The sequence below is a fragment of the Bombus pascuorum genome, chromosome 13, assembly GCF_905332965.1.
Source record: "Bombus pascuorum chromosome 13, iyBomPasc1.1, whole genome shotgun sequence".
NCBI lineage: Eukaryota > Metazoa > Arthropoda > Insecta > Hymenoptera > Apidae > Bombus > Bombus pascuorum.
The window spans coordinates 913,708-937,598 of record NC_083500.1 but is presented as its reverse complement, the minus strand read 5'-3'; the positions used below and the strand labels follow the sequence as shown (position 1 = coordinate 937,598).

Here is a 23,891-nt window from a genome sequence, read left to right as displayed (position 1 = left end):
CTGCAAATCCTAAATCCTAAATTCTTCTGTCAGTTGTCGATTAGAGTTCATCCATAAGTTTTCTGACATGGACAATTAGTCCTCGAATGATGCAGAGACCATGTCTTTTCAGCGATCGTATTACATAAAATGAAGCAAAGCGAAGGAGGTAATAAGCAAAGTCCTTCGGAATGCGCATCAAAGATCTTTCTTTGTGTAACCACTTGAAAACATTGAAACAGCCATCGACGAAAGTTCTCTTATCTCTGCTTTATAATTAACAATCTTTATGAATCGAGAGAGAAGGAATCTTTCAAAAACAAATTATTCATAATTTTATTACGCTTACACTACGTGCTATGCAGGATATGAAAACTTTGAAAATATTCGCAACAAGTACCTGGATGATAATTTAAAAATAAAAGAAATACAAGGAAGTCGTTTTAGCGGAATTTTCTGCTTGCTTTATCTGCGAGGACAAGTAAAGTTGCTCAATTTCTTTCCAATCGTCGGAATTCCCTTTCCGTCGTGTAAGCAGATATGCGTTGCGTTCAATTTAATTGTATTTCTATGGTTTTGCGATCGTCGTTTCGGTTTGTTATCGATTTCTCGGATAGTACGACGGATTGATGTTTATTTTTGTGGATAGATCGGTTCCTGGGAATACCAAATCGGCCTTGATATCACGGCCGGAAAGTTTTTCGTAGTTTCGCGATCAAAGTGAGAAATTTCTGTGAGGTGGGTGGGCTCAATCATGCGAGGCTCATCTTTTCCCGTGACGTGTAATATTGCTCGTCTCTGACTCGTTGAAGAGGAACATTCCTAGGTTCCTTCAAAAAGGATCAGAGAATATTTGACTGTAATTTTGATACTTCTCTGCGTTCGCGTAATTTGCGTTATATTCTATGAAACTGTTTGTAAACTATCACAGTGGGAAATTACTAGTTTCTTGTCGGTAGTTTATTTTTAATATTTTACATACTTTCAACATTTTACACGAAAATATTTGTTCAGCATTTCCTGCATTTGAGATAATATTAAACAATATTTTGTAAACATGGCGTAGATGTTTCAATATCTTCTTTGTGTTTAGGGAAAAACGAAAGCATATATTTTACGTTGATTGTTAGTTTTTTTGTTCAAAATAGGTAATTATTATTTTTAGAGCTAAAGGAAACTTTACCCTGTTACACGCTTAGAGGTATTTTTGACATGATCTTGTTTCCCTATCGTTAAACAACGTCTTAAATTTCTGAAAAGTATGAAAAAATTTTGTCGATATGTGTGATCTTTTACATTATTTTTATGCTGAAATGTCATGATATAATTTCAATTGGTCGTGTTCCACACTCGAAGATTTTAAATTATAATAGCAAGAGGTAAAGTATCTGATTTAAATTTTGACCAAAAATGAGCAATGATGATCGTTTGAGATGAAACGATGTGCTAATATTCGTTTAAAGGAAAAAGAAAGAAAATAAAGAAACAGGACATAAATGATAATATCATAGGCGTAAATGTAATTCTTTATTTAAAAAGGAAGGCTACAAATTTTCACAAAACATTTCCGCTCGCCGTTTCTGAAACCCTTTGCCGGATGATATTTTTAACGGATAAAAATGTTTGTATTCGTAGTATCCTAATAAGGAAACTCCCGGCGCCGAAACGAGGGCGTAGAATTATACCTGCACATTTAATAAAAATCCTGCTTTATTTCGAGGTAACTTTTATCTCTGGGAAACGGGGCTGTACAACTAGGTCATTTTTTAACTACTTTATGGGTTATTGCGATGTCGATGGAAGTTTGACGAATCGGCGTTTATTAACTTGGAAATTTAGTAATTTGCACGTCAATCTTATATTTCGTTTCTTTTTTTTATCCATCGTTATTGCTCTCGTTGGTTGTAAATTACAGAAACTCAATTGCTCCCGCGTCTTTGCACATTAAAATGACGCGAAGATCGCTTCGACTGGTTTCGCGTCAGCGTCGAAGACGGAAATTAACCTTCGAACAAACATTTCTGCCTAAATAGTTTTCATCGAAGCTCGTCTTTCCTATCTTCGCTTTCCGCGTCAGTTCTCATTCGATCGTGGAATATGAAACTGAGCCGCTACGCGATTCAATGGAATAAAACATCCAATGAACTAAAACTCTGAACGGTCGTTTAAGTTTTGTTTCAGCTTTGTAATCGTAGCTTCCACTTATTTCACTTAAAAAAAAGTGATGCAAAAAAGGGAAAATATGATCGTTGAAACGAAAATTTTATTCGAACCAGCTATTGCATACGAATTCATAAGCATTACGACTAAGATGATTTCTTCTGTGAATTATTGTCGCGACTAATCTCTGGATGAGACGTGTTTGCGTCTGACATGCGTTCTATTGGCAATGTAAAAGTTAATTCTTAGAACTGCACTTAGAACAATTGAACACGCTTTCAAGGCATCTTCCCGGACAATGGCTTCTCGTTTTTAGCGCTGTTTGCGCAGCAAGGAAAATTTACTTGCATGCCGATCGTTTCATTCGGGTTTTCCCACTTATCTCGTTTTTAGTTAGATAGAAGCCGGTTATGGGCGCGTTGAATGTGCTAAAAATTGCGTAATAACTTCGCAGAATTGAATACATCTGATGCAAGGTTAATACGCACCAAACAGTACAATTGTAAATAAAAATATTTGCGATTACAATGTACGAATTGAGAAACATGATCGAGTACGACGTTGTCACGTAAAATTCCACAATGGTCATTGGTAATATTAAGTCGTTTCAAAAGCAATACGATAAGTAATACGATAATTTATCGCGTTCTTATGCCGATAAAGATTTCACTGCTGCGGTAAGAGATACGAAACTCGCGTCTTTTATCTTCTTAAGTAGAAGGTGCAAAGGTAATTGATACCATTAGCATTGGCTTGTTTTTGTTTTTAAATCTGTTAACTTCCAGATTCAATTGACTTATTTCGCACGTCGTCGATATTGCCGCAAATTTCATTTTGCTGATGCTTACTCTTGCGTTAACTTCAATGTACTCTAGTGACCTGCGTGATGGAGTATATTTACTTATTTTTGCTAAACACATTGGCTAACATACACGCCGACGAGTTCACAGGTTTGTTCGCCGTGTCTTACGTACCGGTTGTGTTTTCAAGAGCAATTTGCGTCCCCTTAAATTTCCGCCAGATGGTTTACCTTCCGAGTTAGATTTTTTACTTGTTTGAAATATGAAGTGAGAAATTGGGATATTCGCGTAACTGTGCTACTTTTTCAATTTTATTCCTCCAATTTGCAAGAGAGATAAGTGTTTTTAGATAGCTACTGCACCCAAATTCCCTTCTGTTTAAAGGAAAACTGTCCTTTGAGTTTGCTAATTCACGAGGGTACAACAAATTTTTAATATACTATTGGAAATAATTTTCATTTGAAATACGTATATGTTTAAGAGATGGAATATAACTCGTGAGTAGTTAAATTTCTTTATATGCTTGATTGCAGATAACATGACCACATTTCTTGTGTACTTACTATTTACATGATAGGATGGGGGGAGGGGGGACTGCGACCCGTGGTGATAACGGGGATTCCTAAAAGCGTTTGCACAAGATCATCGTTTCCTTTGTTGATGCAACGTATCGTTTATCAGTCGCCCAAAGCTTAGTCATTTCATAAAAGATACATCTTTTTTTGTCGATATTATTCATTCAAGTAAAATTCGCAGTTTCGTGGAAATAACTACATGCATTTATCGTTCCGGCATTATATGGCATGTTCTTAACGACGACCGATTGTTCTTCGCTTTAGCGATTTCGTAACTGAGTTCCGTAATTATACATAATAGGAAGCCAAGCGTGTATCACGTAAAATAACGTGGAATATGTCGTGAAGCTCGCACAACTTATCCTTTGGAAACCCATTATATTAAAAATAAAACTCGATAGCAATTGTGCTTAACGTAAAAATTATTTCGATTTTCTATTCCTTTGAAATTGCGTGACGATTAAATAGTTTTTTAGTCACATGTGACGATTGATTTTAATAAAAATGATATTTACGATCGATCAAATAACTATCACAGAAATTGTAATTGTCTGTTAGGTGATGAACCGATCGAAACGGTAGCGCGTACTTTTCACTTATTGTCAGATACTCTTGCTTATCCATTTCACACAGTGTTCTTTTCTTCTCGTTTTTGATTTTCTGATACGCTATGATTATTTAGCATCTACTCATAAAACGGGAAACCTATTTATTTTATCTTACCCTCATTGCTTGAAATAATCTTTACGAATTAAATTTTTTTTTTACCGAAGGTCAGATTTTAATTTCCGTTTGTGGCTTTTAAAAGTTTTCCATTCATTCTGTTTCCTTTATAAGTTATTTTAAGTTTTAATAACAAGCATTATGATGCATGCCCGCCGCTTCAAAAAATATACCCAATGTTTCATGAATGATAAACTCGTTATTGTTGACATTTAAAATTTTTCTATTTTTTAATACACATACAAAATTTTAAACAATGGAAATATAACAAATTTTAGAGAGGTTTGTGTTGGGAGTGTCTGAAATGAGGTCACACGATAAAAAATGGGAACAGGAACGGTCTATCTGTGCTATAGGTAAATGCATTTAAAGTTTCGAAAATATATATCATCGTTTCAGAATCGAGCGTAATTTTATCAGAACATGTAGCGGTATAGAGTAATTCTTTGAAATTACGAATGTATATACGTAGCTAAAATATATTTTTTATTTTTCGATTTTGTCCAGATTTGCGTGAGTAGTTTGTAAACTCTTTCCCTGAGAGTCTCTTAAATTTTTGTTAGGAGAAAATACAACCCACGAACCAGAGAACGCAAATAATTGTAGTGTTTCAAAAGGTCAGAGACTATAATCTTTTAAAGTAGCCAAATTTGCGTATGGGAGCATAGTCTGTTCGACGAAAATGCTTAATCTCCCGAACTATAATTTTTAAGGTTGACAAATATATCGGTATAACAAATATCACATACTCGTCCCTTGGCACATATTTGCATTGAATAAAAATTGTGGAATCACCCTCTACGAAGGATTGTACGCACCTGCACAGTCTCACGCGTGTAGATTTTATCTTGTTTAAAAACGATAACGAATTACATGCTGACCAGATTCTCCTTTTAAGGCGTTGTCAGATTTTTACCGAACTTTTGACCGTTCAAGTTCTTCAAGTGGCGAAGTTTATCGACATATTCACGGTAAAGGGTCTGATTATTAAAAAGCGATTTTAAAAATTCTAAGGGAATGAGAGGGGAGCGATTTGTAGAAAGAGTTTTGAAGCTCTTCTGCCATGGTAACTTGTATCTTGAAAGTTCCGGACGAAAGGATTATTTTCGCAACAATAAGATTGTGTTCGAAGTCCTGCTCGCGAAAGAAGGTTTGCCGTTAAATCCTCTTTACACGTGGTAACGGTTGCGGAAAATGAAATTAGAGGTGTTACTTTGGAGAGGGAGACGTTACGCGACTGAAATAACATTAACATTAATTAAATCGTTCCCTTTGATTAGACCTCGTAATTTCATATTAATTCCCGTATTATTATTTAGCAACAGAAACTTCCACAGACTTGAAGATAGGAAGATTACGGAATTATTGTATATAGGATCTGTTTAAAATTAGTAACAAATAACTTCGTTAAAGTTGCATTTTAATTCAAGAACTTTGCATTATCACTATAACAGATACGTATACTTACAGTGGTAATAGAAGAATTTCCATTTCAAAGCTATATCTATTTATTTATGATTTTTTGATATATTCGTTTTTTCTGTGATATTTATTCATCATTCCGAATTATTTTATCGTCACGCAAAGCTTCCGCGTAATCGATTTAACGCGATTGGACAAGCGCCAGTTGCATTAAATACCGTTAATTCTGAAACAACGTTAAACCGGGTATTCGACTACACGGAGCTAAAATTCATTTAGAAAACCGGATGACGATAAGTAGATATAAACCTTAATTGTCTACGGTACGATATATCATTCTCATTTCATGTTTTATTATATCTCATTATATGCGTGTGTGCGTATATAAAAATCTCTGCCGATAGACATCTTAACAGACACCTTAAAGCGAATTTTATTTCGATGAAGAAAGCGGTCGAAGAGTGGTATAATTTAAGTTCGATAAATCTAGAATTTCAAGAGTTTCACACCCGACCTAACGCCGTTTCTCTCTGAAACGTTGAAATAGTTTTTACACATACCTTAGTGCGCGATGATCTAACATCAGCAAAGCGTCAAGCGCAGCTCGCTTGAACGAGAGGATGGAACAATTTGGTACCTTCTCGATTTTCCTTGAATCGATTTTCGATCGTGGATAGAAAGAGAATGAAGAAAGTAGCTCAGTTCGTTTTGTCTTGAATTACGTTACCTGGGATTTTTCTTTGTTCGTTTGCTGTTCATCCGTGGTGGCATGCCGCATTCTCGCTGAAAGAAGCAAGGAAGTTTCGCAGAGAATAGATCCTTTCGTGTAAGTCTGGATTTCCAAGCCAATCTTCCAGGGCGATCTTACGAAACCCAACATTTCACTGGATTACCGTCGCGGGAGATTATACTTTCTGGGTGCGCCTTAAAACTCTTCGCCGGTGAATCTTCGCGTGTCTCGAATTTGTGATTGCCGGCTGTTTGTCGGCGAGAAGCGTGCTCAAACACCTCAAGGTTTATGATATGCCATGGAAAACCAATACATAGATATTTCGAAACACCTCTCAAATTCTACGTGACTTTTAATCGCCATATTGCTTTTAAATTAACCAAGCAGGTGTCCAGTTGTCATTTTAGTGCCACTTAGTGCAATTACCAGCGAATGTGTTGAGCTGTAAAGCTAGTTTTGTTTTTCATATAATATACGAATTTCATTCAACCTAGGTCAACACAGATAGAACTCCACTTCTCGTCGTTCATTTTTTTTTCTTTTAAATTAACAAAAATTTATAAAGGATGCTTCGAGACAGTCCGGTTAAGAAAAGATTATGAAAAATGGAATTTCATAATCTGGATTTAAATTGTAAAAATTGCAATGGGAAAGGAAAAGGCTTTAAAGTGTACGTTATTTTATGAGACCACGGTAAATTCCTCTTTTCTCTATGCTACGCTACGTTTCAATTAATAAGTCAATGAGGACAGTCTGCATTAATTGATGTGTATATAACAATAGCTCGATTTTGCTGAATGGAAGCATATAATCCTGAACTTAAGAATTAGTTAAAACTCCTTTATAAAAATAGAAAGAAAATATAATCCAGTAATTCTCATTCACATCACGAATATATTGTATTCTACAGGGAATATCGTTTCTCGTTGAACAAATAATAGCTTACCTTCCAACATACGTACAAACATATAACATACACACTTGGAATATATTCAAATATATTCAAGTTTTTCCGCCAAAATGTGCAAACATATTATAAATGTCGGTTCTATATTTATTTATTATAAGATTGGGCAACACTTTGTGACAGAGTTAGCGTAAATATCGTCAATGCATTTGTACGCTTTATGGAACGAAATACAATAAACCGTTGTCATATTTCGCGTACCTTTGTTACAATTTTTCAATAAAACATCCGTTAGCATGTTTTAATGCAACATTCCTTTTCCTATATTTACTTGTAGAATGTGTATGGCGGAGAAAAACTGCAACCTGTTCCATAAAATTCACTTTAATTTCATCTATTTGCATAAAAACGGACATATCTTTATATTGATTTGTACGTTCGGATATGAAGATAAAAATGAAAGCTGCTTTCGATATTTATCATGTACATGTACATGCAATAACACAAGTTAATCCGGATGTAGATTAATCGAATGGAAATATTTTTTGCAGCAAATATAGAGGGAATATTACCTTTAGAGTTGTGATTTTAGTATTGAATCTATAAATTTTTCGAATATATTTTATTGACAACGTCACTGGTTATGTTTACCTCTGTCCGTTCGTAATGTTTCTCGTATCGTATGTAGCAGCATGTTGCATCGATACAGTGCATCGGATAGTATCAAGCAAAAGGTATTCTTGCATTGTTCGAGATACACATCCGAGTGAAACGTCGAATTGAACGTAATGTGTGTTTCGTACGAATGAATGGTTCGAGGACTCTTGAGAAGCATTGCGTTTTGAATGATCCTAGGAGGGAGTGAAAAGCACGAACAAAAGAGCATCGTTCCTCGATATTTGTAAGTCGTTTCCACCCTTGCCACTTTAAACGTAAAAGGGTGACTATGCCACATTAAGAGAACACTCAGGCAAGGCTAAACGCACCCTTTGACTTTCCTCGGTTCTTATACCTTCTCGAGATCAAACGATCGAGGGTGAACGAGCTAAAAAATTTCGAACCAAAAACGAGCAGAACTTCCTTTTTTATCGCTATGAAACAAAAAACGTAACATAAAGTATTATGCGCTTGCACACATGCACGCAATGTATCTCTAAAATTCATGAAACATCCCTTTTTCACCACTAAATTTTGTTTTTCTGCAGGATAACAGAATAATTTAATATTAAATAAATATATTAAATAATCTTCATAGGACAACATACCTTGCTGTATATGGCTATTTTATGTAAAGTACTTTTTTTTTTAAAGAAACATTCAAGAGTGAAATTCCATCGACAATCAAAAAAATTTGACTGATAATTAAAAAGAAAAAGATCGAAATTGGATCAGAGTACAATTACGCTTCTATGGTCGAAACGATCTCCGATAAACGCATAAATTAGAATTCAAATTAGAAATTAAATCCGTTGGTAATTCACAGAATCAGGATATATATGAACTCCATATGAATAGCAATCGGCGTTTGCGTGGCCATAAAACACGAGTACCGCAAAAATCCAATTTAAATTTCGGAAAGCTGCGGGAAGATCTCTCAAATTCTATAAATTATAAAAGCTATCTGAAAACGATCTCCTCTCTCTAAAATTCGTCACAGTCGCAAAAGAACGGCAATAATTTATTTGCCATTTTCCTGGTCCATTTACATAACATGTTGCAACATGGGCGGGTCCCTGGTAACTTGGTCGAGGTCACATCTGTGACTCTATTTCGTAAATAATTCGTAGCAGACGCGTGATAAAATCCGCACACAACAATGATGCCATTGAATTCGCCGATGGTTTCCCGGAGGCGAGCCACGTTTCCTTAAGTATTTCAACTAGGACGGAAATACATACCTGGCCGCAGGTATACAGGATGGGCCGTTCTTCCTTCAGGACGCCACGTAGCTCGCTTGACGTCTCTGGTTCCCCCGTTTCTATGGTATACACCATTTAGCGAAGTTGGCGTTTTGCGATACAATTTTAAAGATCTACCTGTTCTCGCTCTGCATTTTTTTCATTGTCCCTATTCCTGAACAAGATTCTCTTCACTGGCTCGCGAGTTCTTTCGCATTCGATGAGTTTTCCGGCACTGCATTGACCCGTTGAAACACGGGAAACCCGTGACTACCGGAAATCGTTCTTGCCTTTTCTTCGAGCTACGTCGTCCAAACGGCTGTTATGTTTGTTCGATCAAAGCTTCTCTTGAATCAGAGCGACTGACAGTGAGTAAACGAGAGCGACTGAGGTGATTAAATTGTTAAATAGATTGGAAGAATGGATTGGCGGAATTATTATATTCGTTTCAATAGCGTGAATTTTACATTCGTCTTTGTTGATTGATAAATTGGCAGGTATTTGCGTCACTTGTGATTAAAGGAATTAGCTTAATGGTATATACTATCCGTTGTACATATTATTTTAGGATCATACATAGGAAAGAACGTACAAGTGTTAATGTCTTATCTACAAGGGAGATTATTCGATTTGAAAATTCATGAGTTAGTTACACATGTACGTGCTACGTATCTGTTAAATAATTTAATTTTGTTTGTCTTACGTATATTTTATGCGTTATATTTTGCTGTAAAGCGGAAGAAAAAAGCGAAGTGAAAACTAGTAAAACCATAATGTTCAATTTAAGCAGCATTTTGAGTTACGAAATCTTTTCTGATTATCGCACAGGGTTGGATTATTCTATCCAAAAGTAGGTCGGAAACTGCAGCCTAAATAGAATTAGGGGCATCATGGCTGTACGTAGTATATTTATTTTAAAGTTTCATAATCATATCTATTTGACCTAAAGAATTGTATAACTTATCTTATCTAGTCTATTCATACGTACATTCATTGTATTTTCTTTCAGTCGGGAAGTCGGGAGTCGGGAGTCGTAAATTCCCGTTACGATTATAACAATCGACACCGCGTACAGGTCGATCCCCTTATTTCTTGTGGGATAATAGGGGTGTTTGTTTTGGGATAAAACTGTATTCAACAGTTGTATAATAGATATATTTGATATAAATAATTGATAGTTGTGTATTGTCGTAAGATTATGATATCCTGTTATTGGATCAGGAGTTGACTGACTTTCCGCTCTTATGCCATTACGGAGGAAAGCTCGGTATGGGTGTGTTCTAACTAAGAAAGCGGATTCGTTGCTCACGCTTTTCGTCAGTAAAAGTGAGGATGCCGTCCTGTGATGGCGCCTATTTAAATCTAAGGACTTTTCTAAGAGCTAGCTATAAACCGAAAATATTTCTAGGATTCGAAATTCCTTCAGAGTAAATAGATTAACTTAAGGAGCATATGTTAGTAATTAAACTAAAAAGTTAAGATTCATGGAAGGTCGGACTAGTGGTATATGGGCCGTTGTCAGCCAGGCAGTGAAGGATGGCGTGCTGATTGTTTCACACGACGTAACATTCATGATGTTTAAGAATTGACTTGTACTTTAGATTAAATACCGTTTCAATATTCTATTGCGAGTTCTGGGTTGAAAACTAATGAAATTTTGCCAAAATTTGGAGAATAGAAAATTTAGAGTAATTCCAAATATTTCGTCGATACTTACTACTCGTTATTCGACCACTTACGTACTCCGCCTTTTAATATTTATTTTCAGTTTTCTTCAACAGTAAAGTTTGATTGGCTGAAAGTAATTTATCGATTAGCAAATAAACGAACGAAGAAACGGAAGAAACATAAAAGACGGCCTATTCTTTGAACGTCTATCATCGATCGTTACACGTATCCTAAAGAACAATGGAAGCGTTCGCGGCCGAGCTGTCTTTTCGTCTCGTCGTATTTCCTTCAGGAATTAAAGTCGCACCGAAGAATTTTTTCCTCTTCTCTCTTTCTGTTTCACCGATTCGAAGTGTCAATGGTCACCCCCCCCCCCCCCCCCCCCATGGTGGGAACCCTTGTGTTTCTATCCCTCGGCGAACCGACATTGAAATGCGACGAAGCGTTAAAAGCAGGTTTGCCTAGGAAAAGGAGAACGAGCTAGGGAAACGAGAAGCTCCACAGGAGAGAGCCTGGACGAAGTACAGGCCGAGAGAATTACACGGGGAAGAGTCGAAGAAGTGGAGCGCGATAAACAGAAAAAGAAACTGGAAAAGGAGAAAGGAAAAGGAGAAATAATTGAAGAAAGATAGCGGTGTGGATAAGCAAGGAAGATGCATCGGTGGAGGGGAAGGAGGCAGAATGAGAGGGAGATTCATGCCTTGGCTCTCTGCTGTTCTGACTTCTTTATCTCGGTGTAACGAAGAGAGTCTGCCATTGAGACAGTCGAGGTAGAAAAGGGAGGCTAGATGGTACACGATAGGGAAAGGATACACACGAGAGGAAGGAAGAAAGAGAGAGAGCTGTTCCTCCAGTCGGAATTTTTCTACCCTTTTCTACGTTTCCCGTTCTTTCCCTTCTCCTCTTCGCCCTTCTAAGTGACTCTTTGAACCTTTTGGATCATTTTGTTTCTTTATTGCAATTGCGGTCCGCTCGATTCAGTCAGAGAATTCGATTAGGTGTCTCATTGTGGCATTAAGAAATTGCCTTGTTACTCCTTTTGCAGTCACATGGCCGACGGGTCGGGATTGTTTGAACGTGATTGCGATCGTCGAGCAGCAGTTTCGAATATGTGCATCGTAAATGGCTTCGGTTTATTTCTTAGCTCGTTCTGCTCTAGACGTTTACCTTGCTCTTCTTTGAACGAAGGGCAGTGCAATTTTTATACATGATTTCTAGAACTAGGAACGAAATCGCAAATGTTTCATAAGTTTTCTGTCTCAAATCCTTAATTAAAAATTTCGAATTTTCATTTTTTTTAAACTTGAACTTTCAAAATATATCGATCAACAGGATAGTGCAAATAATAAATTAGGAAGTGATCGTTTAAAAAATTAATCCATCGAACGATCATTCTAAGAACGCGTTATCGTAATTGAACATTAAAACGTATTCGTGGCACGTATTGCGCTGCTCACGTGATCCTCAATTACTGAGGACCTCGCACATGCGAACCTGCATGTCTTCGTCATCTCAATTATTACTTCACTCCGTTAGCTCAATGTCAAGCACACCATTCTATCGTAATCCCGCGCATGGGAACCGACCGTATTAATTGTCGCTATATGGCTCGTGAACCGTCTTAAGCCTGACAAAATGTTAATTAACAATGAACGCGATGCGAAGTCGTTAATGAAAGCGTAATGAGCCAAAGAGAATGGAATTCACGGTGTTGCCACGATTCCGAGGCCCAGAGGCCATTTGCAATCTCATGGGTAATTTGCATCCTGCTGCAACTTCGGAACTTTCACATTTATTTGATATTCGATCGAACGAATTAGGAAGCATAGTCAAGAATAATCTGCTTTTAACAAGACGTACATATGGACAGCATTCTTTACGCGCGTAAAGAAAACCACGCAGTAAAAACTGAGCATTTTTATCAAATTTTACAAGAAAATTTTCGTATAGTTCTTTTTTGGTGACGATGTTTCTGTTTCTGTTCTTGCTTTAAGTCGCATCGACTGCGAGGTTATTAGCGACTGAAGTATAAAAATGTGGGAGTAATAATCGTGAGAATTGTGAGAGAATAGCGAAACTGCATCTACAGTTTTAGCTGGATTTCGATCACCAGAGCCAGGCTGTGATAGACCCGGTACAACTAAAAATAAATCGAGTTGCAGAGGCGTTGGTTGAAAACAATTTTTTCAATCGACGGATTGATCTAGTTTAGAACAAAATACTTCATATAGTAACAGAGATACAGCGAGAGCCTTATCTGTTTCACATTTCATATTTACACTAAGTACTGTGTGTTAGTCATACTTGCAGTTTTGCAGTAGTATCTAAGAAGAGATAACCTATTCTTTTCGCAAAAAGTTATCGTAGTTCTTAGAATCAGATAATTCTGTACTTAGAAATCAGAAATTAAAAGCTTAGCACGTTATTTTTATGTTTTAGAAATAAAATCGTAAAATATGAAGTGATAATGAAAATTGTGAAAACTCGACGTCTGTAATTCATTGTCAGAAATAAATCACACGCGTAAACCATTTGTTTGGAAAATATTATAAAAAGCGATCGAATAAAGATCAACTTGTTTCTGCTGATCGTCCCATATGTTCCATAATCTCTAAATGACATGTAATCAACTATATCATTCTTATACGATCCGAAGCCCGATTCTATAATTAGAGCCCAGGTTCTAGTGTTCAACTAAGCAAACTATTTGAGGAAGTATGGAGTCGATTTTAGGGACTCTGCTAACGTGTCTTGTTACAGTTGGAAGGGGTTAATAATCACGCTTGACACTGTTTCCGTGATTCGCACAATCCTCAGCTATGCGAAGAAACGGACGCGGGGCGCGTTGATAGCATCTTGTTGGGCGCATTAACGCGCAACGTTCCCAGTACATGACGATACAGGGAACATCTTGGTATGCACACGCGTACACCAGTCACGTATACGCATGCGAGGAGCCGGTACAAATACGAACGAAGCTGGAGAGAGAGTCAATGTACCGAGTAGCTGGATCAATGAGGCTGATTACTCAGCTCGATTCTCTTGTAGACACGAGCCAGACCGAGCGAGGGCTCTGCGCCTCCGCTGCCTCCGCTGCTTATTTTCCAGGAGAACGTCGTCGACTACAAAATTAAATCGTGAAGAATTGAAAACGCTTCAATTATGGGACAGGGACGTATGTTTTCAAGTGCAAGGCTCTCTGCCGTTGCCAATTTGAGAGCCACATCGGCGAAATGGTGTATTTATATTTATGTACCTAAGGAAAAGAAGGGGCTCGTGTTCTCTGATGCTTTCCCTTTGCTTCGTTTAGATTTCTTTGGCATAGCATTAGTCGACGAAAAGTTGTTCGTTATCCAAGGTTCATTAGGATTTATTTCAGCGTACACAGGTGAGTAGGAGGAATCGAGAGATCGAGGGATCAATCGTTGTTAGGGTCGAAGGCACTTGTTGAAAAGTGTAATCGGTAATAAGATGTAATATATTCGCTGTAGAAATGTTTCGAACACGTATCGATCTCAGATACTTGTATTCGCTAGTGTTGAGGAAGTTGATGAACTGCTTAAATGAGTTTACTTTGTTACGTTGGGTACTTTCGAAGAGAGTTAATTTTCCATTGTAAGATACATAGTTGATTCTACGATACTGGAATGCTCTAATATAGAAATAACGATAATTAATACATAGTAGTTTGCTAATATTTCGCCAACTTCGTTCTGTAATCTTAATATAAAAATCTGCTGGAGAAAAATCCATTTTATAAAGCTCAGACATACGTTTTTCCAATATTTCTCCATTCTTTTATATTCTTCCCGAACAAACTGTTTACTTGGGATGTTCACTCTCAGAATTACTATCGGATACTTATTGTAATCATCCTTTTTCTTCGTGAACCGAATGTTTACCCTTTCACGAGAACCAGCTCCAAGAACACAGTCAAAACATTCTGCCATGTGAGTTTTAATCCGCGCGGAAATCGTCAGCGGTTGCTGATTAGGAGAAAGGGCAATCAAAAGTGTGATTTGTCCAATCTCTCGGGAACTTTTGCCAGCCTTATTGTTCTGTCGGTCTTTTCACGTTCTTCAATTCTCTGGTCCGTCAGTCACGTTTCCAGGTTCGATCATACCCTGACACGTTCCTGTGTTTTCTGCGACTAGAAAAAGCAGCCTGGGGCAACTCTCGGGGAAATTCGTCAGGAAAAGGGGATTTCTTCATTTCTCCCGGTTAAATGAAATTCACACGCGATATCGTATCAATTCGTTTCAGAATTGTTGCTTTATTCCCTTTCGGTGTATCACCGAAGAACGTTCGATAAAATTACGTTTCATGGAAATTAAACATTTGCTGTCACGTGTAATTATAAAATGTATTTCCTTTGTTCTTCTTGAAATATTAAAAAATATTTGCTTAGGAATTTTTCACGAAGTCTGATAGTTATTTGGTACTATATACCTACGTTGAATCAGATTTTTATAGCTTTATAGTTTATAGTGATTTTTATAGTTTTAATCAGAATTTCACTAGGATTTTTAATAAAGACGTTACCATAATGTAAAATGTTACGTAAATAGATGTTTCAATACCTTCTTTGTGTTTAGAGAAAAACGAAAGCATATATTTTACGTTGATTGTTAGCTTTCTTGTTCAAAAAAGGTAATTAGTATTTTTAGAGTTAAAGGAAATTTTACCTTCTTACACGTTTAGAGGTATTTTTAACACGATCTTGTTTCCCTATCGTTAAACAATTTCTTAAATTTGTGAAAAGTATGAAAAAATGTAGTCGATACGTGTGATCTTTTACATTATTTTTATGCTGAAACGTCAAGATATAATTTCAATTGGTCGTGTTGTCAATTGACCGAAATGTAAAAATAATGTAAAGCATTAATCCGAAAGAAAAAGATTTCCCATTGTTTCTATAAAATCGATAGCAATTAGTTTGGATTCGCTACGGGCCAAACCAAGCGCAAATAAAAGTTCCATCGCGATTTAGATTTCTTGTTTGTTCACCATCCACGTCCATTCAAAAAGCAGCTTTTCGTGTACGACTGCATGGAACAGTCGTAATGTGCTGTCAGTCTCTGCAAATAGAACGTTTGTAACAAAGAGAAGTCTAAATGGGAAGATAAAAAAATATTGAATATCAACAATTTCTAAGAATTACAATCGCGTAGGAAAATGTTTCCAGTTCCCATATATTTTATTAAAATATGGAAGAATCTCCATTAGTTGAAAATTTACTATCCGTTTTGACTGTTTCAACCTTCCGTTAACCAAACGTTCTACGATATTATCAGAATATGTATTCCAGGTTCTGTATACTTTAATAGTTCGTGCGTAATACTATCTCTCCCCCTTTCTCTTTGAAACTTCCTCGTGTAAATGACGATGTGTCGATATTAATTTAAATTGCGAAAGTTGCACCGATTCGTATATTTTTATGAAAAATAATGATACACACCGTATCCAGCGAGCTTTCTTTGCCAAGAAGTTTAGTAACATTTAACAGATGGCTAATCGTATGGTTTCAAGTTGTTTCAATTTAACTAAAATCGTGAGTGACATAACTAACGTCTTTACATTGTTAGACTGGCCGTATTTGCATCAACAACAAAGTGAATTTCAAATTTTACTTAACCTACGTAATTTGTGTTCTCGATACCGAGAGACAGCAGTAACTTTACTTGCGCTTCCAAGCTTATTTCTTCCTGCAATTGAATTGCTTCACTTCGTTCATTAAACTCCTCCTAAAGTTCATAGAGAAGGCTTTCTATGGTTTTATTATAATAAATTCTTACATCATTACAGTTAAGAGACACTCTGACAAAAGATTAACCAGACTTATATTTCTTTAATAAATCAGCTCGAACAAACTCGTTCTCTGCAAACACTGGATAAATTTCTTATCTTCCCTTAACGTTCGTTATTTATAATTCTTGTTGCTCCGCGTTAAAACGTTCAACTGTGAAGATTCAGCGAATTCTTGTTGCTTTAATATCGGTTAAGAAAAAAGAGAGTAGGGAGAAGAAAGAATCTTTAACGAGTCGCACAATGAAGTTGTCACCGCAGCAAGAGAAACTATTCCGCTTCTCAAGCAATTAAGGCGACCGTATTAAGTAGACGAGCGACTTTTCTCTTCGACATAGCAGCTGTCATTTGCATAAATCCCGTTCTAGCAGCTGTGTCATGATTTAAAGAGATGAAAGATAGCTGGTTTATCAGCGAAACGAAGAAGGATTTTGCATGGATAACAGCTTCAATCACTCGATGTGGTGACGACACCGACGAAATTTCATCAGTGGATAACGTTAGAAGAAACTCCCTTTCCGCTCGTCGACGTTATCTTTCTCGTCAACCACCTTTCCGTCATCTTTTTCTCCTCTTCTTTTTTATTCTGACATTTTTAATTTTTTACTTCCTTCTTTTTGATATTTTCATCCATATTTCCTTTTGCCATCGGCTCCGTAGGATCGCGTTGAAGTATAAGGCGTCACCAACATTTTCCTCTGTTCTGTCGAGTGAAATCCTCTCCTTCGTCGTCACCCTTGCGCTCGCTTTTTCCATTTTCCCTTTTCTTCCTTCCTCTTCCTTTTCTTTTTTTGCAACCGACCCCGCATAATTGCGATCCTCTTCGCCTCGCCTTTTTCCAGTAATTGCATCCACCGAGGAAGATTCGTCTTTTTATTGCGTTGGGGAAGGGCGCATTATGCCGAACCGTCATCATTGTCTTTGCGAGCACTAGTGAAGAGTTGTGTTTCTAGTGGCATTTTTTTTAGGCACATGTAACAAGTTGATAGATGCAACTAACAAATGAATTAAAGAAGATTTTTTCTTCAGTCATGTGTCTTGTGTCGCGTCATGTGGTTGAATGACGTTTCCCTTATTTTCCAATTTTTGTGCCGTTATATGCACGAAGCAAAAAGTTTCTAGCCAAATGTCTTTCCTTAGGTTAGGATTAAGTCATTTTATGCCAATTAGGTTATTTTATGTTATATCTTCTTTAAAAATATGCCATTTAAAGAATGATATTGTTTTAGTAAAAGCGTGGAATAGTTCGTTTGCAAATTAGATGGCAAAAGAGTATTAAAAATGTAATATTACATTTAGTGATTCGATGCGCTAATTCCCTAAAAGGCATACGGTGGAACATGTGCATTTTTTCATCAGCATTTTTCCATATTTCATTTTCTCTGGGGTTTTCCTTTGTCGCGGTATGCACGAAGGTTTAGCGATTTTCATCGCGACTTTGGTATTACCGAAATCCCCTTCGACTTACGGAGGTGTAAAATCCCCTCTGCGAATATTTCGCCAGGTTATCCGACACCTGTTCTGACTTATCGATATAAATTCACCGCTGGCCCGTCCTCGCTTTGCATTTTCTACTCGCCAGACTAAAAATGATTTCTTTTTCTAGGGATAACCTGTAACTGAAAAATCACGATCTGAAGTCGTTCCGATTTATAGATAAACCGAATAGGATTATGCATATGCCGCAAATTAGATTGCTTGACAACCATTCAGATCTTTTCTATGCTTTCCATTCTAAGAAGTATATTTAGCAGTTATTATCAATTTCATATTCTTAGATACTTCATAAAATATGTTAAAATCTCGTTGAAACTATACACATCCATACCTAACAACATTCCTGTGATTTATAGTTGGAAAATTCAATCGGCAGTGGAAGTATGACGTGGTCTGGCGTGTAATTAGCCCATGCGTAGCATTAACGGAAAATGAAATTAATAAATCAGTGTTTTTCCCGCGACGATGGTTGTTGTGTTCGTCGGTTCTATGTTGATCAGCAGGCAGATATCACTAATTGCTTTTCACGAGGGAATGGAATATTCGTTTTCATTCAACGACGCATAGAGGTAAATAAAAATCCGAAAAACACGAAATTTGCCATTCTGATAGGACAAGATTTATTGAAACAAATGATGTACGATCCGTTGAGGTACCGTTGACTTTCCTACTGTATTTTCCTTTTTTGTTTGTTCTTGTTTCCTTCCCTTTTTTATTCGTTGTTGCTGTGTTATTTTCGGCAGAGATGCGTTCTCTTTATGGGAACAACAGTCACGCATAATAAATCACGGAAAAACTCGAGACTCATTCGTCTTTCGTGAAAACACCTTTTCGTCGTATTAACTATTCCAGAATTGCAAGCGACCCAGCGCATCATTTATCACGTTATATGTAACTTACCGTTGTTCATGGGTTCGGTATGTATGTATTTGTTCCTGTGATGCATTCATCCTTCCGTTGTTCATTAGATGCACGATTTTGTTTCTTGTAGCAGACGAGATACGTCTCAGCGACAAATAATATTTTCGAGGAAGGAACTAGAACGGTAAACAAAATAAATCTAGTATTAACACGACGTAGAAACTTTTATGTAGAAATATTTATTCTTAGAAATTTGAAGGATATTAATTTAATATTATCAAATAATAATATTTGATTATGTCTATCAAACCACTTGTCTTCTAGAGATTAAATACTTGGATTGTTTTGATTAATTTTCTACTCGTATCTTTCGAGGTGTGCAGCAAGGTGGACAGAGAAAAATTAAATTATCTTAAGCTATGGAAATATTCAATTCCATCTTCTCGAAAACTTTTCTAGTTTCTGCATAGCGTATTTGGAAATCGATCTCATTAAATGTAACGTATTCCATAATTTTACATAATTCATCGCACATCCTGTAAGACCGCGGAATGATATTCAAAATAGTAAGTTTCTTCAAATTCAAGGTGTAAGGAAATTTTAAAAGATAATTTTGATGTATGAGAGAAACTTATGCGGAGCTGATTTCATGTTTCTCTAAGTGTTGGACTTCGATGTGCTTTTATATCAAAGTTAAATTTTTTATTGTTAGTTTTATAAGCATTAAAGTAATCCTACAACATCTTTCTCGTAAAGAATCTATGTCTATTTATTGCAATTTTTTTCAATTTTCCCTGAAAAGATTCGTGAATTTGATGAATATAAAACATACTCGCACACTGATATATCTTTTAATTTCGACACACCCTCGATCGATTTCTGAACGAGATAGTAATTATAAGAACCACCGATTGATTAACTCCTCGCACTCCGATGATTTTTGTTATAAATATCCGTCAATTTATCTATATAGTAGCCTCCTTCGCTTCCTTATTTTTATCCGTGCAAAGAAAATTAGATAAACATATTCGCACTATTATATCATTAAAACGGCACTAATGACGTGCGGAATGTTCAAAATCGCATTTGCACGTGCGTCGGCAATTAGGAACAAACTTCCAATTGTCTACTATTGCTCTGTGTGCAGTATCATGAGATTTTGGAAGTGAAATTCGCGCAATGATCTTTAGGTGTGCCGAGATTTCCTCTAAAGACTTTCACGATACCGTCGATTGTAAGTGGTTCATCCTCGGTCGACTGTTAGTCAAGCAAATCTCAAGAAAATTAAATTGCTTGACGTGTCGCCGTTGTTTGATTTCACTGTAGAGTAAGCGTGCGATATTACATTGCACGTTCATGCGTCACATACATTGTTATGCACGATATTCGTGCAAGAACAGCCACGTAATTACTCGAACACGCTTGTCCGTTCGCCATGGTTACGTGCGTTTCGCAGAACGGCCCGGTATGCGCGGTAGAAATAACAACAGCCGCTTCCGTAACTAGAACGTAACGTAGAGTAGCGTGAGTGAGAGAGAATGGAGTTGTAGTGTCCTTCGTTAATACCACGGCTGCGTGATGTCGCCCAGGGACGTTTGACCGCTGGCAAAAGCCAGATATACAAACGAAATTTCCTCACGATGGACCAATTTTTGGTTAGAACCTCTCAGCACGTGAACTTTCTTTCGCGCCGATGCGTTGTTGAATGGAATATCTGTGTCATTGTTAGACAAAATTTACACTTTTCTACGCTGGTTTCGGCGGTGTGGTTTTATCAGCGAAAGAATTGAAATCCTTACGACGCGGTGGTCCGAGTTTCAAATAGAATATGATTTTTCATTCCTTGACAAAACTTTCACGATGTTCCTTAGAATTTCTATATGCGTTAACAGAGCGTACAGTTGCAAATACTGCACTCTCGTGATTATCGGAAGTCGTCAATTTATTTGTTACGGTTGTTTGCATCGAAGAAACCGGATTCTCGATAGAAATGATAACAGTCGTGCAAGCACGCAATCATTATGTATAAGTTTTCGTAAATCATAAGGGAAAATTAACTAACCATTCTCGTGCTGGTCATCCTTCACTGCCAACGATCAATTAACGTAGTACTTTTGAAATCTAATTCAGTAGCTATACTTTATATGAAATACAGTTAGGAAAATATATATGCAACTTGCAATTTCCAATACCTGTTTATTCGAAACGATGAATGGAGCTATTTGATAGATATTTTATATCTTTTTCTCTCTCGTACGTAACATTTTTGACGAGAATTACACAGTGTGTAATAGTCGAGTGAATGATAATTCAGGCGAAGCATTGTTGAATGTAACACACTCGAGTGCAAGTACATGTACGTGGATTTCGTGTGAAAGGAAAAGCGGAAATAAAGGAACTAGCAGGATAGAAGGCTTTCAGAATGAATCAGAATAAGTAGGTCCAGACAGAGTGATATAGGCATGTGTGGAATCTAGGGCTACGTGCTCCATTTCAGTCTGAATTCAAGCTTCATCTTTGATGGTACCGTACTTTTGGAAAATACAGAATCAAACCCCGATACACTTGGTAAAAGCTGATTTCGTGTTTACTTCATTCCTACGGTGCATAGTTCGAATAACTTTCATGAAAATGAAAGTACATATTGATACCTTTGAAAAGAAAAATTACCCGTGTATTGTGATCTTTACATCTTATGGAGCAGAATATTAGCAACTTACATACATGTATAAGTTCAACAACTGGTTCTATATAAATGGATATCGATAGAAATCCTAAAAAATTGAAAGATTTTGTTCATTTCTGTAAAGATTGATCAAAGAGAATGGAGCAATTACGAGACTCGAAAGAAAATCATGAGAAATGCTGATAGATGGAAGATATTACGATACGAAGTAAAAGAAAATTCTATTGCCATGGAACCAAGTGAAAAGTATGAAACTTGGAGAATCGAGTTTCAGAGATAAATCAAATTTCAACAATTTGTAGAAACAATTTTCAATTCCTTGGTGATTTGTTTCATTCTCTGCTAGGACTTTCATTATCAAAAATCATTTCGAAGTAAATGTTTCTCATCGATTCAATATTCGATTCGGTATAAAAGATACAGCAAAGAGATCCAACATGAAGAATTACGTAGAAACGAAGGAGAACGGCGGAAAGAAGGATTAAAAAGATAGCTACGAAAATAGAAGCTTATCGTGTCAAAAATCACGATTCGAACAGGAGCAGTGTGTTTTTCGAAGAAGCGTACACATACAATGAAAGTAGGTTGATTTAGATTGAATTCAAAGTGTCCTCACCCCGGGTGCATCCTCGATAGTCTCTCTCGTGTCCTCGATCACGTTCACATGCACATTCACGTCCGTGTGAGGGTCACGCGTTATCGAGCGCGCATCTCTCTCATTTTGATCGCTTATTCTATACAGCAATTCAGCGCGACCTCCTTGTGTATACCTACTAATCAAATCTCTCTGATTTCTGACAGTTTCTTCATATTAACAGATAAAGCGTCTTTCGTTCGTAGCAGAAACGAAGAAAATCTTCTGTTTTAAGATTCTTTGGACGTTATCGAAAAATAACCAATAGGCATTAAATGACGACAGTTAAGTGAAACATTTAATTAAAGATCACTATTAGCAATCGTACGGAGCTGTCAATATTTTCGTCTCCCTGAAACACTGCGTCAAAGAATATTTCTCGTTGTCTAATACAAATTTTTACGTCGATTACCACGGCGGATACAAGCGACGCGTGAAACCTGCTAAAAGTTTAAAAAATGAAGATCGATTTTGCTGATCGGTGAACTGCACACTGAGGATACAGTTCCTGCTCGAGCAACCAGTATAAAAGTATACGAGGCGAGGATACGAATCAGCTGCTGTGTCTCGTTTTGTTTTGGTGCAGAGCGAGAGCGAGAAGTTACGTGTGCCGTGGTTGAGAGTTTGTGCCCGCTGACTCTAGAGCTCAGAAAGAGACGGGAAACGGTGATGCATGTTCGCAAGTTGAATGAAGATGGCTGATCTGTGCCCCAGGTTTCGCCCGTTTCCGATAGGATAACTTGCTGAATGTTATCCCGTTGGGATTCCCAAAAGGTTCTTTCACCGGAAGCAGAGCCGTACGGCAAGTTGGCCGAAAAATTTTTGAATGGGTCGCGGTAAAGCTGATTTTCAAGTATTAGACAGGGGATTGAAGTGGCTTTGCCTAGAATTGCGGCTATCGCCGGGAAATAAGATCGAGGGAATCGGCCTTTGAAGCTGTTTCTTGAACGAGGCTGTACGACAGGACTTTCCAAAGGCGTTTTGGTCCTTCCTTGCTCTCGGGGAAACGAAAGCGTTTGTCTTGCAGATTTCTCCGGGTTCTTTAGTAACATGACCACGTGAAATTTATTCGTGGCTGATGATGGAAACTAGAAAATTTGCGGGAGTGAAAAGAGACGTTGCAGAAAATATTATGTAGAGTACAATTCTTATATCTTCATAGCCATTACAAAGGTCGTTACATTTAAACAGTATGTCGTTTTTAAATTAAATTCGGAAATTATATTTTCGATAAAACGATAAAACTGTCCAACGAAGTATTTAGAAGTATAGAATCATGGAAATCAAAACAAAAGAATTCATGGATCCGCGATACGCGCGTATCACTGTTTGACGATAATAGAGGTTCCCTAGACGTTGAGCCGAAGAAATTTCACGAACGCGTTTACGAACCACGAGAAAGTTTTGAAGTCGATCGAAGACGAGCGTAGAGATACGAGGAGATAAATGCGCGTGTGTTGGAAAATCGACGACGATGTATGTTCGTAAGTTGAATGAGAATTTGCGCCCTCTGCGCTTCAGCTTGGATCGGTTACAGAATATTTTC

At 37.1% G+C, this 23,891-nt stretch overlaps 1 protein-coding gene across 4 annotated transcripts in view; it reads left to right on the top strand.

Annotated features, from left to right (window-relative positions):
* The window catches only part of LOC132913419 (furin-like protease 1), a 351,740-nt gene that overhangs the window by 153,185 nt on the left and 174,664 nt on the right, over positions 1 to 23,891 (top strand). The gene's annotated exons all lie outside the window — the stretch shown is intronic.